The sequence below is a fragment of the Pogoniulus pusillus genome, chromosome 23 (assembly GCF_015220805.1).
Source record: "Pogoniulus pusillus isolate bPogPus1 chromosome 23, bPogPus1.pri, whole genome shotgun sequence".
Taxonomy (NCBI): Eukaryota; Metazoa; Chordata; class Aves; order Piciformes; family Lybiidae; genus Pogoniulus; species Pogoniulus pusillus.
Window position 1 is genome coordinate 17781827 of NC_087286.1, and position 21646 is coordinate 17803472.

Genomic DNA, 21646 nt, shown 5'->3' on the forward strand with positions numbered 1-21646 from the left:
TGTAATATCAACTCTTAATGACACCTGGTGTTTGACATCTATTTAACTTTATAATAGTCACTTCAAATTCTGAACTGTTTAGGCTTACTTTTCAAAGCCATGATTTTAATGTAATTCATAGGAGACCTTAATAAGGCGATTGTATTCCTCACAGTACACCGTGGTATCATTGAAGCTCTATACTGAAGTAGTCATGAATTTCCACAAGCAATCCTATTTTCCTTTGCTATCCAGAATATATATACATACATTTCCACAAACAGTCCTATTTTCCTTTCCTATCCAGAATATCTATACATGCACACACACACTTTTTTCACTTAAGATGGTTTCATTCTTTACCTCGCAGTTTAGAATGCTTCTGACAAGTTTAACAGTTTCCTGCAAAGTCTGGATGTTACTATATCCCTATTTCAGTTTGCTGTGTTTTCCTTCATGTTGATTCTCAGCATATCCTCTTTGTATTTTATGAGGTTCTCCTTCTGTTTTGTTTTGCCTATAAATATGTATATGGCCATGGACAGTGCAGTTCATGAAAATAAACCTGTCCATTCCTTCCAACACTTGCCCATTACTTAGTTTCTCTTTTGAAGCTTCTCACAGTCTTAAAATTGTGAAAAGGACTTTCCCACCGTTTTTAGCCTTTTATTCCTATTGCTGTCTGGTTTCTAATTAAGCACTGAGCAGATCTGCACTGCATATTTAACTAAAGCGGCTCTGATCTTTTAGGAAGGCTTTGAATGCGCTTCCTGTGTTTGGCTTAGCATATGTCAAATATATAATTATTAAACTATCTTGGGTTTTTTATTCCCCTTTATTTTGAGGTTTGTGTGGATTTTATTGAATGCAGTATTTTCACATTTCTGCAGCGTGGTCAGATAATTGATTTTCTTTTCCTTATTCTACTTGTGAGCTACCCTGTAATGCAAAACCTCTGACTCAGAAAGAAAGTGTAGGACTGCTGAGTCTGTTCTAGTGTTAGACATTTACCTTTGCTTTCCTTTTGTTGTTGTTGTTGTTGTTGTTTTGTAGCTCCACTTCATAGAATCATAGAATCAGTCAGGGTTGGAAGGGACCACAAGGATCACCCAGTTCCAACCCCCCTGCCATGGGCAGGGACACCCTACCTTAGATCAGGCTGGCCACAGCCTCTTCCAGCCTGGCCTTAAACACTTCCAGGGAAGGGGTCTTAACCACCTCCTTGGGCAATCCATACCAGGGTCTCACTACTCTTGTGCTGAAGAACTTCCTCTTCACATCGTCTGAACCTACCCATCTCCAGCTTTGCTCCATTACCCCAAGTTCTGCCACTGCCTGACAGCCTAAAAAGTCCCTCCCCAGCTTTTTTGTAGCCCCCTTTCAGATGCTGGAAGGCTACAGTAAGGTCACCTGGGAGCCTCCTCTTCTGCAGACTGAACAGCCCCAACTCTTGCAGTCTGTCCTCATAGCAGAGGTGCTCCAGCCCTCTGATCATCCTCATGGCCCTTCTCTGGACACTTCATTTTTTCTGCCTAAGCATCCTAGAAAGCTGTGTTGAGCCTTTAGATGCTCTTTCATATTCACTAGGCTATTGCCTTTGTATTCTTGCTTTGATTTAATGGCCATGGTGGTGTTAGGTTGAAGGTCGGACTTGATCTTAAGAGTGTCTTTCAATCAAAACAGTTGTATGATTCCTTATAGACCTAAATACATGCCCATATATGCTACATATATGTTTATGAATAGGCAAAACATGTCTGTGGATGTCTATGCATATGGAAAACATATGTGCAGATATGTCAGCATATGTTTATAAACATGTGCGTGTCCCAAACACAGAAGTATAGATAAATGTGTATATCTACAAGTGTCTGTACAACTATACATATGTGTAAATGTATTTGATATATATAAGGAATACCTGCAACAAGCTCTTTTCCCTTTGATCTTTAACAATTACAATTGGGTTTGTGTTTTGGATCTTTTTTTTTTTTCAAGTGAGAGTTGATATTCTGTAATATTTTACATTCCTGTGTGATCTGGTATAGGTGATCCTGCTCTGGCAGGGGGGTTGGACTAGGTGGTCTTTGGAGGTCCCTTCCAACTCCTGACATTCTGTGATTCTGTGGTTCTAAGTGCTTAGATCTAGAACGATAGACTCGAATCATAGAATACACTGGGTTGGAAGGGACCTTTAAAGGCCACCTAAACCAACCCCTGTGCAGTGAGCAGAGACATCCTCACCTACACCAAGTAAATATCTGCATGATCTGAAGGGTCCCCTCCAATCCAAGCAGCTCTATGATCATATATATATATACACACATATATATATAGAATCATAGAATATGTTAGGTTGGAAGGGACTTGAAATATCCAGTTCCAACCCCTGCCATAGGCAGGGACATCTCCCACTAGAACAGGTCACTCAAGGCCTCATCCAACCTGGCCTAGAACACCTCCAGCGAAGAAGCATCCACAACCTCCCTGGGCAACCTGTGCCAGTGTCTCATCACCCTGTGTTTGTTAGATAAACCCCTGCTGTTAGAGATACAAGAACTATCTGTCCAGGCAACCAGCAACAGAACAAAGGGACACAGCCTCAAGTTGTGCCAGGGGAGGTCTAGGCTGGATGCTAGGAGGAAGTTGTTGTCAGAGAGAGTGATTGGCATTGGAATGGGCTGCCCAGGGAGAAGGTGGAGGCACCATCCCTGGAGGTGTTCAAGAGAACACAGGATGAGGCACTTAGTGCCATGGTCTGGTTGACTGGACAGGGCTGGGTGCTAGGTTGGACTGGCTGAGCTTGGAGGTCTCTCCCAACCTGCTTGATTCTGTGATTCTATGATTTATCATTCTCCCTTGTAGCGCTTTTTTGGCCTGTCCTCAGTTTAAGCACTGCCTGACCAGACTTGAGCTCTTCAGGTGTAATAAATACAGTGAAATACTTTTCTAGGTGATCTCTAGCTGCAACAGGGCATCAGTGACACTGCTGGGGTAAAATCAGCTGTTACCCATTACTGGGACAAGCTGGAGAGGTAGGCCCAGGTGAACCTCATGAGGCTTAACGAGGCTAAGTGCAGCGTCCTGCACCTGGGCTGAAACAGTCCTCATTATAATACCAGGCTGAGGAGTGAGGTGGCAGAAAGCAGTCCTGTGGAAGGTGGTTTGGGGGCTCTTGTGGATGAGAAGCTGGATGTGAGGCAAAAATATGCACTTGCAGCCCGGAATGGAAGTGGTAGCCTAGGGTTTGCTGAGAGAAGTGTGGCTGGCAGCAAGGGAGAGGTCGTTCTGCTGCTTTACCTGCTCTGGAGAGACTGCCTGTGGAATACTGTGTCCAGCTCCGGGGCCTGCAGCACAGGAAGGACATGGACATGGACCTGATGGGGTGAGTCCAGGGGAGGGCCATGAAAGTGGTTGTGGGGATGGAGCAACTTTGCTGCAAGGACAGGCTGAGGGAGCTGGGGGTGTTTGGCCTGGGGAAGAGAAGGCTCTGGGGACACCTAATGGCAGCCTGCCACTGTTTGAAGGGGGCTGCCAGAAAGCTGCAGAGGGACTGTTTGCAAAGGCCTGCAGTGCTGAGGGGGCTGCCAGAAAGCTGCAGAGGGACTGTTTGCAAAGGCCTGCAGTGCTGAGGGGGGCTACAAGAAAGCTGCAGAGGGACTGTTTGCAAAGGCCTGCAGTGCTGAGGGGGCTGCAAGAAAGCTGCAGAGGGACTGTTTGCAAAGGCCTGCAGTGCTGAGGGGGGCTGCCAGAAAGCTGCAGAGGGACTGTTTGCAAAGGTCTGCAGTGCTGAGGGGGGCTGCAAGAAAGCTGCAGAGGGACTGTTTGCAAAGGCCTGCAGTGCTGAGGGGGCTGCCAGAAAGCTGCAGAGGGACTGTTTGCAAAGGTCTGCAGTGCTGCGGGGGGCTGCAAGAAAGCTGCAGAGGGACTGTTTGCAAAGGTCTGCAGTGCTGAGGGGGCTGCCAGAAAGCTGCAGAGGGACTGTTTGCAAAGGTCTGCAGTGCTGAGGGGGGCTGCCAGAAAGCTGCAGAGGGACTGTTTGCAAAGGCCTGCAGTGCTGAGGGGGGCTGCAAGAAAGCTGCAGAGGGACTGTTTGCAAAGGTCTGCAGTGCTGAAGGGGGGCTGCAAGAAAGCTGCAGAGGGACTGTTTGCAAAGGCCTGCAGTGCTGAGGGGGCTGCCAGAAAGCTGCAGAGGGACTGTTTGCAAAGGTCTGCAGTGCTGCGGGGGGCTGCAAGAAAGCTGCAGAGGGACTGTTTGCAAAGGTCTGCAGTGCTGAGGGGGGCTGCAAGAAAGCTGCAGAGGGACTGTTTGCAAAGGTCTGCAGTGCTGAAGGGGGCTGCCAGAAAGCTGCAGAGGGACTGTTTGCAAAGGCCTGCAGTGCTGAGGGGGGCTACAAGAAAGCTGCAGAGGGACTGTTTGCAAAGGCCTGCAGTGCTGAGGGGGGCTACAAGAAAGCTGCAGAGGGACTGTTTGCAAAGGCCTGCAGTGCTGAGGGGGGCTACAAGAAAGCTGCAGAGGGACTGTTTGTAAAGGCAGTGATAGGATGAGGAGCATTGGTTTGGAATTAGAGAAGAGCAGATTTAGGTTGGGTGTTAGGAGAAAGCTCTTTACCATGAGGGTAGTGGAACACAGGAACAGGTTGCCCAGGGATTTGGGTTAGGGTTAGGGTTGAGGTCCATGCCTGGGCATGTTCTGGGTCAGGCTCAACATGGCTATAAGCAACATGATTTGGTGCAGCATGTCCCTGGTTGCTGCAGGGGGGGTTGGAAGGGAGTTCACAAGGTCACCTAGTCCACCGCCCCTGCAGTAACCAGAGTCATCATTCTGTGATTGTACAGCAAATGCATTATTTCTGTGTTTTGGAGGTGGTCACAACCTGCCTCAGTTTTACCCAGCTGGCAGGCTAGAAAGGCTCCCTGAGGTGCACAAAGAGACAGATAGCGCAGAGAAGCGCACAGGTTGTGCTATCAGGCAGGAGGAGAGCAGGTGGTGCAGGGGAGCAGCATAGGTGCTATTCTGAGCTGAGCATTGTGCTAGGCAGCCCTTTCTTATTACAAAAGGAATTGGCTGGAAGGTCGATAAGTAGTCACAGTGAAAAAGGCTTTCTGAGAAATTACTCAGGCATGCTACTGTATAATTTCATTTGGTGTTGTCCTTATATGAAAGGTTTAATAACTGCAAGTCAAATAATTAGCATCAAATAAATAGAAGTGCTTGGAGAAACATGGGTTAGGTGGGGAAAGAAAGGTTGCCTGGATCAGTCTCTGGTAAAGCTGGATAGGGTTGGTGCAATATGTTTGTGCTAAGTGACCCTTTGTGCCTATTGCACCCAATCTGCTGGCATCTCCTGTAGTTTTTCTTCTTAAAAAAGAGCAAAGTTTTCAAGGTTTATACTTTTTCTTTAAAAATGAAAACACTAAAACTCTTCAAACAGTATTTGGTATTGTACATCCCTTAATTTTTATCTTGTTAGACTTACTATGCTTGTCCTCATTTGAGAAAAGACTTTTCTTACATGGACTTCTGTGAGTATCACCAGGCACTGAAAGTACTTGCTGAGGTCCAGTTTTATGTGACTTGGCTCAGCCATTCCCAGTGGAAAAAGGAAACAGGGATTGAAAAATTAACTGTGTTTAAAATTGTTCACCTAAACACTTCATAAAATATTTGAGTAATGAATACTTTTATGGAGGTGAGAAAATGAATTGGAAACAACTTATCAGTAGAAGAAGGGTTAAACTCTCCACCTAATGAAATCATAATGAATAAGTCAATCAGCCCTACATAGGAAGGAAAATACATTAGCTTTTGTTTTGAGTTATAGCTTTGACATTATCAGCAATCATCACTGGAAACTCTGCAAGATTGGGCATTAGCATATTTTTACATATATGTGGGATAAAATATTTTTCTTTTTCCTTCCATCAAAGTGAACTTTGTTTGGACACTGCCTGCAGGCTGGAAGAGAGGGCAGTGAATGCTTGGAGAGCAATACACTTGAATTTAAAATGTTCATTGATGCTGAAAATTTGTTACTACTGTGTTATTAACCTATGAGGTAATTCCACCAGAGCTAAAAAATAAAGTGGCCCTTAATGTGAGTTGTTTCAAAATGTGAGAATTTTCCTTAAGCTGAGACTGGATGCCAAAGTCAGCTCAGAAATGAGGAAAGTACTCTTGAGCCCATCTTGGTGGAACTCAGCTTTTTCTTTCCCTTGTGGGCATTGAAAAAGCTGCCTGCTTTTAAATTTTAATTAAAACTTAGATTAGTTATGATCATCTAATCTTTCCTTTCCACTGCATAGTCTGATCACTATGTATAAGTATGCAAAGTTTAATCTACTTCTGGTCCTCCTAGGTTTGACAGTCTAATTAAGTGCTCAACTTTTAGCACTTACTATATAAGAAATTCTACTTCATGTTTTCAGTAAGATTTCAGATAAAATTGGTCACTTACCTGTTCTGCTGAAGATTTTCTAGAAAATGTGATTATTTCATCTTTTGTACTGTGTTCATCTTTAAGAACTAACAGATCTCCTTCCTGCATTCTACTAGAAAATGTATTTGAAGGCTTAGCCAAGCACTGATAGTAAGGTATTACTGACATGGTACTGGGTTGCCTTAAATATGTGTTTTCAGTATCAAAATTAGTATATAACAATGTGAACATACAAACATCAGTTTTAAAACTAGTGCCTCATGCTTTAAAAAATCCACTCTATTTTTCTCCCTGGGGAGTGGTGTCCTAAAAAAATTCTTTGTTATTTCTCACATATAACCTTGCACTCTTCTCTGTTGCACTGTTCTTCACTTGTCCTCTGTCTGGCACTCTGTCCTTCACCCCATCCCAGGTTCCTGACTTTTCCATTTGAACTTTAGGAAGAGATGGCATTCATCTCATTCTTAGGCCAGCAGCTGATTGTTGCAGAAAGCTCTAACATGCAGAAAGCTCTAACATAAGTCTACTGTTTTCTCTTAAAGGAGATCTTTTTCCTTGTGCATCTTTGCCCAATCTGTAGGCAGGTGATCCACATGCTGATAGTGCCAGCACAGATTATATGCATAGAGCTGTTACTTGAACTTTTTTGATAGCAGGGTGAAACTTGCTACGTGGGGACCATCTTGACTCAGAAGTAGAACAGGGGTTGCAAAATTGAAAAGCTGTTAATCCTCTGCCCCTTCACCTCTCCCTTCCCTCCATCCTGTTCTATTCTAAATGCCACTGAGTCCCAGCATTTTGCCATCCTGGGTTGATTCTGCAATTGTGTGGATGGCATCTATCTTGCACATCCATGAGTCTACAGCTTCTGTCTGCTGGGGCTTTATAACTGGTGGAGGATTGGGCACTTTTAGGGTGTAATTTATCTGTGAAATTTCAGACAACTGATAGATCAAGTGACTCATCCTAGATTTCACTGCCTCTGTTGCTTAGCTCTGCGTTGACTGGAGAGTCCACATCTGCTCACCTCTGTTCATTTAGTGAAATGAATCTTGTCATTCATGTCTCACTGAACACAATATTTAAGTTCAGCCGTGTTCCAAGCCCTGTGGAGAGGTGTTTAGAAGAATTAAGCTGTACTTTAAGGGTAAGTAGCTTCCAGTACAACTTTAATAGTCTTAACAGACTGAACAGAACATGAAAAACTATTTCAAATTCCCATTGCCAGGGTCAATGAGAACAAAATAAGAATCACCTTGGCTGCAGTCTGCCCTGGCCCATACTCTTGCAACATTTTAATGTATTTTTCTGAAATCCTCTGGGTATTCCTCAGTTATCCTTGTAGCAGCACCAACTAATCAGTGCTCAAATTCTGACCTTTGTTGAATAGCAGGTGCTTGGGTAATTTCTAACCCTGCTGTGTTATTTTGGCATAAACTGGCTTTGTGCAGCTCGTGCTAGAACAGATCCTGGATTTATCTTGAACTTTAGTTTGACAGCTTTTGATTATGGGCCCTTGCCTGACAACTGGTGGTGTGAACCAGCTTCATTGGAAGGTTGTTCAGCTTTTAGCCCTGATGACATTCTTGTGATTGTAAAATGTGTTATTTTATACATCCCTGCTATGGACAAGATAAACGTCTTTCAGTGTGTTTTATTTTCTAGTGAGACCATGTGACATGGTGTTTCACATTTTCCTTAAACCAGTGCTTTAAAACTATGCAGTAGATTGACTTAGATCTTTCAGAATATTTCTCTTTTGCAGGGTGTGGGAGGGTAGTGCTGCTTGAAACCCAGTCTGTCTCAATTGTGTTGGTAACAGATCCATTGGAATAGTCAAACTGCAATATTTTCCTTCTTAGAAAGTAGGTCTGGAATGTCCTTAATTGATATTACTTCATTAATTTCAAAACACAGCAGCTGTCTTTGTTTCTGTTAGGCACTCTGCTAAGGGTACTGAAAGCATCCGTTTCAATAATAAACCCTGCTATTTTAGAGGCTTTCCTGTGCCTGCTGCTTTACTGAGCAAGTTGTGGCTGATGCTGAGAAGGGAGTGGCATTAATTTTTCTGTATTTTGTCTTATTGGAGTCTTTGGAAATGTTTCTCTTCAATTTCAGTTTCATTTTTTTCAAGGATTTGATAATGGACATAAAATGTTCAGGAGTACAAATTTAGGACAGTGAAATCACAGCATGCTTGAACCCCTCCCTTATTTTCTGGAGGACTTCTACTAACACAGTGGAAGGCTTGGGTGAATGAGCTTTTCCAGGCTGTTTTACTCTGGTATGACCATCTAGGGCTTGAGAGATCAAAGGGCAAGCATTAAAAGTATCTTGATTTCTCACAGGGATGACTGACCAATAGGCCAACAAGCTCTTCCTCTAAACATCTTTCTGTGAAGTGTAGCAATATTTGTCTTGGGCAGCAGCATAAATAGGACCTTTTGTTATTGTGCTGCTAATGTCATAGCCTTTGCTTGAAGAACCAAGCTGCAAGTGTAATAGCTTCTATTTGATCTATTTTTTACTGATAGAAATGTCTTTAACCTGATCTATGTTTTTAGTCTTTTTCAACTCTTTAAATCATCTCACAAATGTGTTTATATAAAAAGCTGATTAACTGACTCTGTTCTCTTGGGTAAATTGGTGAGTTGCTGTTCCAGATAATTCTAGGTATGAAAATCAGGCAGAAGCAGGTGAAAACTTTTGTAGGAGTCAAAGTATTTATAAGCTTTACAAGATTTTCCAAAGCATTCAACGTCACCCTGCACAGATGCTGCAACTTTAGCCATGCAATACTCTGGAAGTAGCAGGTGGAGTGTGCATATTGTTATTTTTACACTGTAGGACACTGAGTTCCACAAAAGAGAATTTAAACAAAATACAGAAACCCTGAGAACTATGTCACCAGTACTGAGATGGGAGAAAATACTCTGAGGTTATTACTCTATTATAAATTGTGGAATCAATGAGGTTGGAAGAGTCTTCCAAGATCATCCAGTGCTTGTATGGACTTAGAATTTTCTTCCTGGTGGTTGCTGTGTTACTCAAAACAGTAGTGAGATTGATTCTTCAGAGTATGAACTGATCTTTCAGTTCTTGGAGGATTCATCATCTGTGTCTACTAATGAAAGAAAATATTGATCTGAGATTGTTGATCATTATGTCTATGACTTTGTCTCCTTACCTGCTTTGCTAGGTTGTCAATGGGTGTAAATTCAATATCTATAGGTTTAGCTCTCATTGAGCACAGACTTTAAGTGATGCACTTAAGACATGCATGCTAGTGCTACATTTCGTAGGAGGCTTGCTTCACATTTTCACAACACTGGCCCATGAGTCAGTCTCCTCCACATCTCAGGATATCACATAGTCATTTCCTTAGTATTTTCTGGTTTCCTACTTTGGCTGTGTCACCACTGATTCTCATTATGAATTTTTGATGCATCGTATGTTTGTGCTTTTAATGGAAAAGAAAACATTAGCACCTTCTGGTTTGGGTAGGGAAACAGATGGACTGATTTTGCTGAAGTGATGACGCTGTGGAAAAGAACAGGAAAGTTTAAGAGCAAAACTGAATCTGCCATGGATCCATTTCAAATCCTGTTTTGGCACCCCAAGATTAACTGTGATCCAGCTGTGGAAAGGACCCAATTATTTGCCCCTTAATCTTTTGCAAACTGAATTCCTGGAAGCTGCATTCCATCTGCCTTGAAATCTGTGTCTTGGCTTGTTTATGTGCTAAGAAATGCTCCAGCCTCTAAAGATGGACAGCTTTGGGATTCAGAGTGACTATGCCATATGATACATCACTTGACTGTTAGACAAGCTGGTGTGTGTGGTGTTTTTTTTAACCAGAAACTATACTTAGTCTAATAAGTCCGTTTAGCCTTTAATTTCTTACACTGTCTTTAGGTAGTGTTGAATGCTGACTGCACTGAAATGCTGCTGTTGGCCTCATCCCCTTTTGCTATCTCATTTATAATGTTTCATATTGAATTTTCATTACTATGGGTGAAAAAAGGTTACTAGGCACAAATAAAAGGGTTGGATTTTTGTGTTTTGCTTGCTTTTCTGTGTAGAAACAGTGTGAAGGCTGGTGTTTAGGTAGAATTTTCTGGGAAGTCTAATGTTAGCAGATAAGTGATGTGATTCTGCCTCAAAAAAGCATGCCACTGTAGTCATAGAATCAACCAGGTTGGAAGAGACCTCCAAGATCATCCAGTCCAACCTAGCACCCAGTCCTAGCCAATCAACTAGACCATGGCACTAAGTGCCTCATCCAGGCTTTTCTTGAGCACCTTCAGGAATGGCAGCAACTCCACCACCTCCCTGGGCAGCCCATTCCAATGCCAGTCACTCTCTCTGGGGAGAACTTCCTCCTGACATCCAGCCTAGACCTCCCCTGACACACTTTGAGACTGTGTCCTCTTGTTCTCTTGCTGACTGGGAGAAGAGATTGACCCCCACCTGACTGCAACCTCCCTTCAGGTAGTTGTAGGCAGCAATGAGGTCACCCCTGAGCCTCCTCTTCTGCGGGCTGCACACCCCCGGCTCCCTCAGCCTCTCCTCACAGGGCTGTGCTCCAGGCCCCTCACCAGCTTCATTGCCCTTCTATGGATATGTTCCAGTACCTCAACATCTCTCTTAAATTGAGGAGCCCAGAACTGGACACAGCACTCAAGGTGTGGCCTGAGCAGTGCTGAGTACAGGGGCAGAATAACCTCCCTTGTCCTGCTGGCCACACTGTTCCTGTTCCAGGCCAGGATGCCATTGGCTCTCTTGGCCACCTGGGCACACTGCTGCCTCATCTTCAGCTACTATCTCCCAGTACTCCCTGGTCCCTCCTTGCCTGGCTTCTCTCAGGCACTCTGTCCCCAGCCTGTAGCACTGCTTGAAATTGCTGTGGCCCAAGTGTAGAACCCTGCACTTAGCCTTGTTAAATCTCATCCTATTGGCCTCTGCTCACCCATCCAGCCTGGCAAGGTCCCTCTGCAGGGCTCTCCTACCCTCCACAGCTGCTCCTAGCTTGATGTCATCTGCAAACTTACTGATGCTGGACTCAATTCCCTGGTCCAGATCATCAGTAAAAGTATCGAACAGCATTAGTCCCAGTGCTGGAGCTCTAGATGCTGCCTCAAAACAGCAGAATTTGGGCATGTTGTGCCTTCCCTACATATATTCTGCTTGTCATCACTGCTATGGAATGTTATTTTGGACAGGATGCCATTTTAAGACACTTTTAGGACTCGGTGATAGGTTGGACTGGGTGATCTTGGAGGTCTCTTCCAATCTGGTTGATTATATGATATGAAAAGACACTTTTTGGGTTATCTACTTTCTCTCTAGAAAGATGGATTTCTGTGTAAATTGTTCAAGGTAGTCTTCTGAAGGTGAGCTCACTGAAGGACCCAGCTTGCTGCCATCATACTCAGCCTCTACTAAGAGAAATCATATAGAGAGTGGCATTAATTCACTTGATGCTGTTCACAGCAGAACATATGCATCATGATGAAAGATGTTTGGTTATTTCTTTGAGATGAGGAAGAATGTTAAGTATTTCTTTTCCTTGTTCTCAGATACCTCATAAGCATCTCCTAAATTCATGTTGCCAGGCAAATAATGAGAAACTGAATTAGTTTGACTGTTTCTGTGTTCCTATTGAAAAAGCAGGTTGATCTAAATGAGGCAGCAGAAACACAAAACAGTGGTTGGACTTAATGCTGTGATTTATGGAGGATGGGGGAAATCCTAACTGTTGGAAACTTAAAAGGTTCAGTGTCTGGTGTATCATCTCTTGCCTGCCTCTGCAAGGAGATTCAGGGCAGCATATTCCAGGAAAAAGCAGCAAGATCAAGGTAGTATTGAAGTTAGAAGAAGGATTTATCTGAGAAGGTTTACACTCAAGACTAGCTAACGTATCACTGAGTCCATCTATGTTTTCTCCTGCTCCTCTAATTTTAAGATCTTCTCACGTTTAATGTTTTGTTTGCTTTTGTAGCACAGTGAAATCTGAGCACTCTTTAATTTTCAGCATTAGTGTTCTCTATCTCTGCTAGATAAAGAATTAGTGTTATCCTCCTTTTACAGATGGGATGTGGAAGGACTAAAGGGTCAGATTTGCAGAGATATGTAAATATTTATATTTCCATTGATTTCAGTGGCAAGTCTCCTAATATAAGGTGTTTAAATATGTTTTTGGTCATGGACCTCAGTGATTAGCTGAGATTTTACAGGAAATCAGTAGTGACACAGGGATCTGAATCCTTTAGTGTTCTTTGAGTTCTTTTGTGTTGTGTGCTTGCTGGGATTATGTGAAGTCTAAGCCTTCTATTCTCACCGAGCTGGTTTTAGCATAATGGGACAGAGGTGGAGAAAGCTGCTTTGATAGCTGTTTGCCTTGGGCATTATAAAACAGAAGTGACTTTTAAAAAGCATGTACAAGTGACCTAGAGCTTGCTGGGAGATGGTCACTGCTGTCAGAATAAAAGCTGCAGGAGATACAGCTTCAGGACAGAACTAAATTTTCTCTGTACTGTTAAAGGAATCAGTGTCACAACAATTGAGGGGGCAGGAGGGCACATGATGGGAAAGCTCAGATTACCTAAAAGTGATAATTTCTGAATATTTATGACCTCTTTTGTGCTGTTGCACAGTTGAAAACAAAGGAGGTGGAGCCTGTGGTCACAATTAAACTCTAATTCTCCAGATCAGAGGTATGGTGTCCTGTTTGCATTATCTGCTGGTCAGGACAACATATGGTATGACTGATACTGGCTCTGAAGAGCAATCCTCACACAGCTGTAATCATGGCAATGTGAATACAGTATCAGTTCTCTGGGGAGAACTCTAAATTTAACATTGGGGGATAAAGTGAATACTATATCAATAAAAAGATATTGCTGCTATTTTTGTCACTTGTGCACTGACACTGGCAGTACTGGCAATAACATGCAGGTCAAAACACCTTCCCAAATGTGATGAAGAACTGCTAGTTCAGTTTCACCAATTGGGAACAGCAATGTGATTTAAAAATAAATAAGGTCTCTTGCTTGCACTTTAAGGGCTGCTGATAGGGTAACAAAGGTTACTTGAATTAATTCTAGAGAGGAATGTAAATACCAAAATGGCAACATAATGGTAATTGCATTGATTGTTACAGTAAGGGTATTTTCTTCCCCTGCATGAAATGGAGTTGTCTTTGCCATGTGAAATATATATAAAAACAAAGGAGAGGCTGGTTTTAAAAAAACAATCTTGGATTAAAAAATGTTGCATAAACCCACAACTATAAAAAGCTGCCTGACATCAAATACATCATCAGTGGGTTCAGAGAGGTCATACGTGCCATACGGCTACTGATTTGGACTCAGGTTGGCTTACTTCAAAGAACAGAATTTTGTTGGAGCTCTTTTTGTCTCAAAGGATAAAGTTAATTACTTATTCAGTGTCTATATCTCTATAGTATTGCTCTGTGTGATGAATGCAATCATGACAAGTGGAGCAGACCTGCAGACCAACTTTTATTTCTTTGAACTGCAAGTGCAGAATTAAATTGCAAAGTTTAGAACTCTGTGTTAGTGCTTAGAAGCTCTGTGTGTGGGTTTTGGTTTGGCTACTGAAGTATCAAAGCAGTATAGACAGCTTCTGGAGAACCTCCAAGATACAACTGGATCCTTCAAAGAGCACCAATGCAGCATACAGAAACTGTGAAATGATAGGGGTCAGTATATAGGTGATGAAGGTGTATGGCAGGGGCTATGTAGACGTGAGGAAAAGGAATATGTCTTTGCATGAACAATTCACTCTGTACAAACTTCAATATGCAGGTTTAGGCAAGAATTTTAGGTACTTCAAGTCTAATTCATACTCGGATGTGTTTTTCCCACTTCAGTCACTTCTGTACTATTCTAAATGATTGGTGAAAGAAAATCAGTAGGTTATACCTGGAGCTTCTGCTTGAAATTTTCTTCTGTTCCACTGAATGTTCAGGAGAAAACACAACTTATCTTGGGATTTTAATGGTGTGGATTCGATACTGTAGCCTCATTACCAGTCTGTTATGGATTCCCTTCATTTGATATCTTGATATTAGCACTTAGAGCAGTAAAATTGTTTCCATTTATTAAACTAAGTGCTTAATAATGTTTAGTTGGAGAAAAGCAGAAGTGCATGCTGATGTCACTGTATTGACAACACTTGATCCTTGCAGCTCAACTGCCTGTGTTTTTGTTGCTGTTCAATGGGAGGTTCTGTAAATGTTTGAGGCTGAAGTGAAGACGTTTCTGTCAAGTCACTGCTGCTTAATTAGACAATGTTGGTTTCAACAATTCTTCCCAATAGATATATTCTTTAAGTAACAGGCTTTTCCAGTGACTTGGTGTCAAAGTTATAGAGAGCAGATAAAAAACCCTTTTCCCTCTCCTCAGAGGAGTAAAAGAAAACTCTCCATGCAGTATTGGAAAGAAATGGAAAATTCAATGGAAGTACTATTCACAACTATATTCAACAGTATATAAATACACAAAATTCAGATCGAGCTTCAGTCCAGTTCTCTCCAGTGTGGGCTTTCCAGAACCTTACTGAAGCCACCATCATCCAAAACCTGCCCGCATCCAGGTCTCAATGCCCTTCTTCCCTCCCCTCCCCATACCTCCCTACTCAGGCCTGAATGATGCAGTAAAAATTAGCTCTGCCAAGGTTGAGCTGGGCCACAAACCTCTCCCACAAGAGATGAGTTCTGGCTGGGAGCAGAGAGAGAAAAAGGGGAAGGAATGACTATGCAGGCAGTTTAGGGAAGGGAGATACATACTAATGGGGATGAAGTAACAAAAGATTACATTTTCTGCTATCCATCTCCCTGCACCTCTCTGGTCCTTGGAGGATTATCAACTCCATGTTTAAGACATCCAGTTCTTTAACCCATAGCACTGGGGACATAAGGACTTGTAGAACATAGCTTCCAGCCTGCATGTTTCTAAAACGCAGTACATAGATGTCCAGAATTATTCTAAAAGTCTTTTTTGGTGATAAAACTGGCAGTGTGAAGAGTTTTTGTTTGTCTAATTTTGTGGCTTTGCAGGTGTTTCTATAGATTTTTTTTTTTTTGATGGTGCTAATTGGTTGAGGCTTGATTGACAGACCAAAATATTTTTAATTGCCAATCTAATTTAAATCTTATTTCATTTGTTCTAGAGAAACTTGACTGATTAAAGGCATTTTCATTTCATTGCTGCTCAGTGGACGTGGTCTTAGTGCCACTTATTTTTAGCTGCCTTTCCAAGGTCAGCGGTGTAAGTCCTGAAGACTGTCAAAGAGTTACAGTCTTCTGACTACAAAAATTCAATGTCTTGCCCACAAATAGCAGTGACAGAAGTTGAAGAATAAGACAGCTTAGTGCTAGTCTCCTTTTGAAAATACACCTTGAAACTAAATAAATGTTATCATAAGGTGAGTGTCAAGATAAGATCTATCAGAACAAATGTTTTAGAGAGATGATGGTAAGAGTGCAGCTCTTTCATTTTTTGGGGGCTATAACCAGCTTAGATTTACTGCAGGTGATCTGAAGTTACTTATTGTCATGTGATTTGGGCAATATGGAAGAAGTTAAAGGTAAGTTAATATCAGTTTGAGTGATGTGTGCTTTGGAGCAAAAGGTAATATGGTTTGTGTGATAGTTGATACACTTGGAAAAAAATGGACAAGTTTCTGATATGTCAGCCTTTCTTCTGAAGCATAAAGAGCAGGGACTGAATAGGTGTAGGAGCTGAAGTGATGTGCTCCTAGATGAAAGCATGTTGTCAAGGCACTATGGCATTATGTTTTGCTATTTCCCAAGCACTAATTGTTTTGTGGGTGAGGTGTTAACCTCTACTGTTGACAGTCTGTAGAAGTCACACGAGTCTTTGTGGAAGAGAAAGAATGGCTTTGTGTGAGTGCTAGGAAAAATCTTTCTGTTCATGGAATGGTAATGAATTCTCTCTGATGAGAGAATTGTAATGCTTCCTGGAAATCTGCATACTTTGTTACCTAGGGAAGTGGGTAAATTCCTGTTTTGTGTTAGTGCACCTAAGCCTATCTTATTTCTGTCAGTACCTAGGGTGAGATAGGCAGTGTGTGGCAAGTCATAACTGAGTGCTTATAGGGGGTGATGGACACTGCAGGATAATGATAATTGCATTGATTGTTACAGTAAGGGTATTTTCTTCCCCTGCATGAAGCAAAGTTGTCTTTTCTGTGTTAACTATGAATAAAGAATGAAGGGGAGGCTGGTTTAAGCAAAACAATAATGGAAAAATAGTGGATAAACCCACAAGCCTTGAGCTCTGTGGTAAAGGGTTGGACTTGATCTATGAGGTCTTTTCCAACCTTGGTGATACTGTGAACTATAAAAAGCTGCCTGACATCAAATACATCATCTCTGGGTTCAGAGAGGTAATACTAAGGCTACTGATTTGGACTCAGGTTGGCTTACTCCAAAGAACAGAGTGTTGTTGGAGTTCCTTTTGTCTCAAGGGATAAAGTTAATCACTTAGTATCTATATCTATAGTATTGCTGTATGTGTGATGAACACAATCATGACAAGTGGAGCAGACCAACTTTTATTTTTAAACTGCAAGTGCAGAATTAAATTCCAGAGCTAGAACTCTGTCTTAGTGCTTAGAAGCTCAGTGTGTGGACTTTGGTTTGGCTACTGAAGTATCAAACAGTATGTATGTGGCTCCAGCAGAGATCCACCATGCCAGCAGAAGAGGAGAATTTAACTTGTGTTCATATAGCTCCTTTCTTAATAAAGATATGCTTTGAGAAATAGAACATGTTTGACACTGTATTTACCATTCAGGTCTACTATGAGCAGAATTATTTTATAGACAGACACATTGTTCTCTCACATATTAATTTTTTAAATGCATTTCACTTCTGCTGACAAGCCATTAAAATTCAACATTTAAATGTCACACTTCTGCATGTAATTTGCTGTCATGCAAACAACTAGGGATTTATTTTCTGGTGAGATTCTCATTTAGTATTGAGCAATATGTCAAAACCAAAAAAGTGTCATGTTTTTTTTTTTCAAGGTGAGGAGGGGGAAAGGAAACATCCCAAAATGGTATGAAATGTTTCAGATTGCCTGCACAGACAGGAAGGGGTTTAACAGCACTGACTTTTTTCAATATGGAAAAGGCAAAGTTATTTTTTTTTCTGTTGCATTTGGAGTTTTGATATAATTCAGAATGGGTTGCACTAATAAAAATGTAAGGGTTAATTACTGAAGCAGCTTTCAGTCAATTCTTGAATGGGAGACTACCTGTGATAAACTGAAGGTGCTCTACAAAGCAGTTGTTCTGTTTCTGTTCCTCCTTTTTATCTTTTTCCTTCTTTCTGAGTCTATTTAACACTAAACCAATAATCCAGCATGGCTCTAAAGAGGAGTGTGCTGTTTCAGGCACATATGCCACTGAAGTGCCTTGATCCCCTCTGGATTTTAAAGATGATAGACAGCTTTTGCAAGAAGAAGAATATAAATTTCAGTGACTGACACAAACTTAATTTGGACAATTTTCTTTCCTAAATTCCTCCCCCACCAGTATAAAATCCATTAGGTTTATTTAATCACTGTCCTTATCAACTGTTCAGTTTTATATGGTCAGCTAGGTACTCTATTCCAGCCCACACAGGGTAACATATTAATCTCAGATGAAAACAGTGATACAATTTCTCAAGTATTTTCACACTAAAAGTTGTTGGTGACAGTAAAAAAAATATTTTATGCTTAATACTTAAAGGAATAAAGGCCAATATCAAATTATTTCTTATCACTAAACTATGTAAGAAGGGAAACCAAATTGCATCCTTGTTCTGAAATAATTTTGATGTAAACTACTTTCCATGGTGTGCTATAACATATCATGGAACCAGTCAGGGTTGGAAGGGACCACAAGGATCATCTAGTTCTGACCTCCCTGCCATGGCCAGGGGCACCCTACCCTAGAGCAGGCTGCCCACAGCCACACCCAGCCTGGCCTTAAACACCTCCTCGGATGGGACCTCAACCACCTCCCTGGGCAACTCATTCCAGCCTCTCACCACTCTCATGCTCAACAACTTCCTCCTCACGCTGTCCAGTCTGAATTCCTCCAACCTCCAGCTCCATTCCCCCTAGTCTTGTCACTCCCTGATAGCCTGAAAAGTCCCTCCCCAGCTTTTTTGTAGGCCCCCTTCAGATGCTGAAAGGCCACAAGAAGGTCACCTGGGAACCACCTCTTCTCCAAACTCAACAGCCTCAACTGCTTCAGTCTGTCCTCATAGCAGACAGTCATCCCTATGGCCCTTCTCTGGACGTGCTCCAGCACATCCTTCTTGTAATGGAAGCTCCAGAACTGAATGCAGTACTCCAGGTGGGGTCTCATCAGAGTAGAGGGAGAGAATCACCTCCCTCACCCTTCTGGCTGCACTTCTCCTGCTGCAGCCCAGGCTCTGGTTGGCTCTCCAGGCTGCAAGTGCACACTGCTGGCTCACGTTGATCTTCTCGTCCACCAGCACCTTCAAGTCCCTCTCCTCAGGACCGCTCACCAGCCTGGATTCGTGCTTGGGATTGACCCAACACAGATGCAGGACACTAATTAGAGAATCTGCTTACTTTGTTAGCTAAATGTTGAATTATCTCCCAAGCTTCTGTAAACTTCCCTCCCTCCCGAGGTAATTGATCTCTTTTTTTGTTTTTATCTTATTCTATTTTTCATTTTAACTGGAAACTGTAGCAGTATGCATACGTTTGGTGTGGCCACACAGCAGATTTTCCTGTGGGAAGTATTTTAAAAGATTTTTTTTTTCTTTCTTAGCAACCTTTTTCTTTCTGTCAGGTTACCTATTCTTTCAAACAACCCTTTTAGAAAGTCTGTTTAAAATGTGTATGTCTGGTGTCAAAAGCATCAGATACAGGCAGGGATGAGCAAGCGTTCAAAATGACCTGTCATTGCAAGAGGCAAGTGGTAAAGAGCATTATGCTGCTTTGAAAGAAGCACCTATCTGTGCTAAAAGCTGTAAGAGCTCCTGTATGGAAAAGTTGGGAGGTGGGGGGGGGGGGGGGGGGGGAAGTGCATGACTGTTTTTTAATGCCAGCCTGAATCTTTAATATAGAATAATTTTATAAATAAAATTAATAATACTGTGGCAGTGATTGTTACAGAAAGCTCCCAATATGGCTTTTACTTTTAAAAGCCTTTCCATGCAGTTACTGAAATCAAATGTTAGAGAACAAAACCTGTCTTGTGCAGGGAAAGAAGCCTGCATTATACAGGCACGTCAGCTGTCTGCTGAGATGGGGCCCAGGGATTCGGCACCGAGGCTGCTAACCTCGTTACTGCAGGCAAAGAAGCAATCATGTAGCTCTACAAAGAAGTTATAATTGTTAACTGAGTTAATGAACAAAGCTTCTTTCCTAGGCCTTGTTGGTGTCCAGGTTGCCTTTACAACAAAATAATGTTGTGGTCCTAGCAAAGCTCCTGTTCTTGGATAGCCAAGGCTGGTACTGGCTGATTGGAGACAGATACATGAAGGGGAGAAAGTGTCATACCCTGCTTTTAGCAAGGGAAGGGGAATATGATAAACTGAAAAAGAGCTGGAAAGCACCTGATCTCCTCCTTAATTAAACCTCAGGTGGAGGCACGCTCACCCAGACAGGGTGTTCTGCCTGGAGTGAAGACTTGGAAGGGTCAGGTTAGAAGCAGGAGGGTGCTGTATAAAATCTCACCGTGACTGTGATAGGCAACTGTCTGCAAAATTCATGGGATGAAGTCTGCTTCTCTAGGTTATGCTGCTCAGAGCAGATTAGGGTGGTTGCTTAAACCTGGGCTACTTCATGGGAAAATGACTTGCATGATGAGCACCATTTAGAGCCTATCACAGATCAAACTGTGCTATGACAAGTAGAAACAGCCAAGTAAGAAATTACCCAGTAGCAAAACCACCAAATATAGCAGCCCAAAGTCAATAGGTGTCGTTGAGAATATTCCAGTTTACCTTCCCTGTTCAAGGAAGATTGAGTTCAGAGTTTGAATCAGTTTCTTTTCCCTTCTTCTGTTTATCTGACTTTTGGAAAAGGTGAGATTAGTGCAAGAAAGAGGAAATCTAGTACCTGCTTGTGCTTGCTCTAAAGTGCAAATACCTTTTAAGCTAAAACACTGCTCATAAGCAATTTTTTATTCTCTTACATCTTCTCCCTGATTTTTTTTTCTTCATTGCGTTGCTACCACAGAAATGAATACACAGATATTTTTATGAAGAGTTCACCAGGCTCAGCTTTCAGACTGCTCAGCCACTTTGAGTGAATCCAGGTAGCAACTGTAATGTTAAAATAATCAGTAAAAAACTTCAAGATGTTTTTTTCCTTCGTTGGAGAAGTAGAGGATGCTTTTATGTCTTCACATCCTGGTTAGCACTGAATGAGATGGTTCATTCAATGTAATGGTGTTGACAGTGCTCTTCCTGGGTTAATTAGTGCTACTGAGCTTTACAGTGCTTTGTTTTGTACACATTATAGCTTTGCCAGTGCTAGCTTCAGTATCTCCTCACATTAGTCCATTTGCTCTGTAGATATATTTGTGGAAGCTCTCTTTTTTTTTTTGCCTTTTATTGTTTTTAACATTGAAAAATGCTAAATCCTTACCTGAAAACTCTGATAGAAGTTTAAGCTATCAGCTTTGTGCTCACTCTGTTTATTATATTTACTTAAGCTTTGCTTAATTTTAGTGACTTCATCATGTTCATCACTAGCAGTAGAGTGGGATGTATATTACTGCTTAAACGAGTCCTATGTGTATGGACTTCTACTGTAAAGTAGCTTATGATGTAAAAGGCTTATTAAGTTTTCTGTTCTTCTCTTTTCATAAAAGTAATTGATAATTTACCCTGGGAATCTTACCACTTAGAGTAAAATCTAGTCTCTATGCAAGGATCTCTGCAAATTTACAGGCTGTATCAGTTGTCTGTTATTTCTGGTACTTCTCCCTGAGGATATTATTTTGCTTGGCATGCCAATGAGTTTAGATGCAGGGGCTTTCTTTGCTTTTTATTTCCTAGCATTTTTGTAAGCTTTAAAATGTGCAATCAAGTTCCATATAGACTGTTCAGTTCCTGCCTACCAAAGGCTCTGTCTTTGCAGCTGGTTTCAGTGGGGAGAAGAGTGCATGAACAGGCCTGAGACTGAATGATAGAGAACTGAATT

At 41.9% G+C, this 21646-nt stretch overlaps 1 protein-coding gene across 2 annotated transcripts in view; it reads left to right on the forward strand.

The window, feature by feature from the left end:
- The window catches only part of PTPRN2 (protein tyrosine phosphatase receptor type N2), a 705188-nt gene that overhangs the window by 176469 nt on the left and 507073 nt on the right, over positions 1-21646 (forward strand). The window contains exon 1 of one of the 2 annotated variants that reach the window (XM_064162806.1): positions 3109-3364. The exons of the other annotated variant lie outside the window; for it this stretch is intronic. The gene's annotated coding sequence lies outside the window, so the exon portion shown is untranslated. Of the gene's footprint in view, positions 1-3108; positions 3365-21646 lie in introns of those variants that run through there. 2 annotated transcript variants of the gene reach the window in all.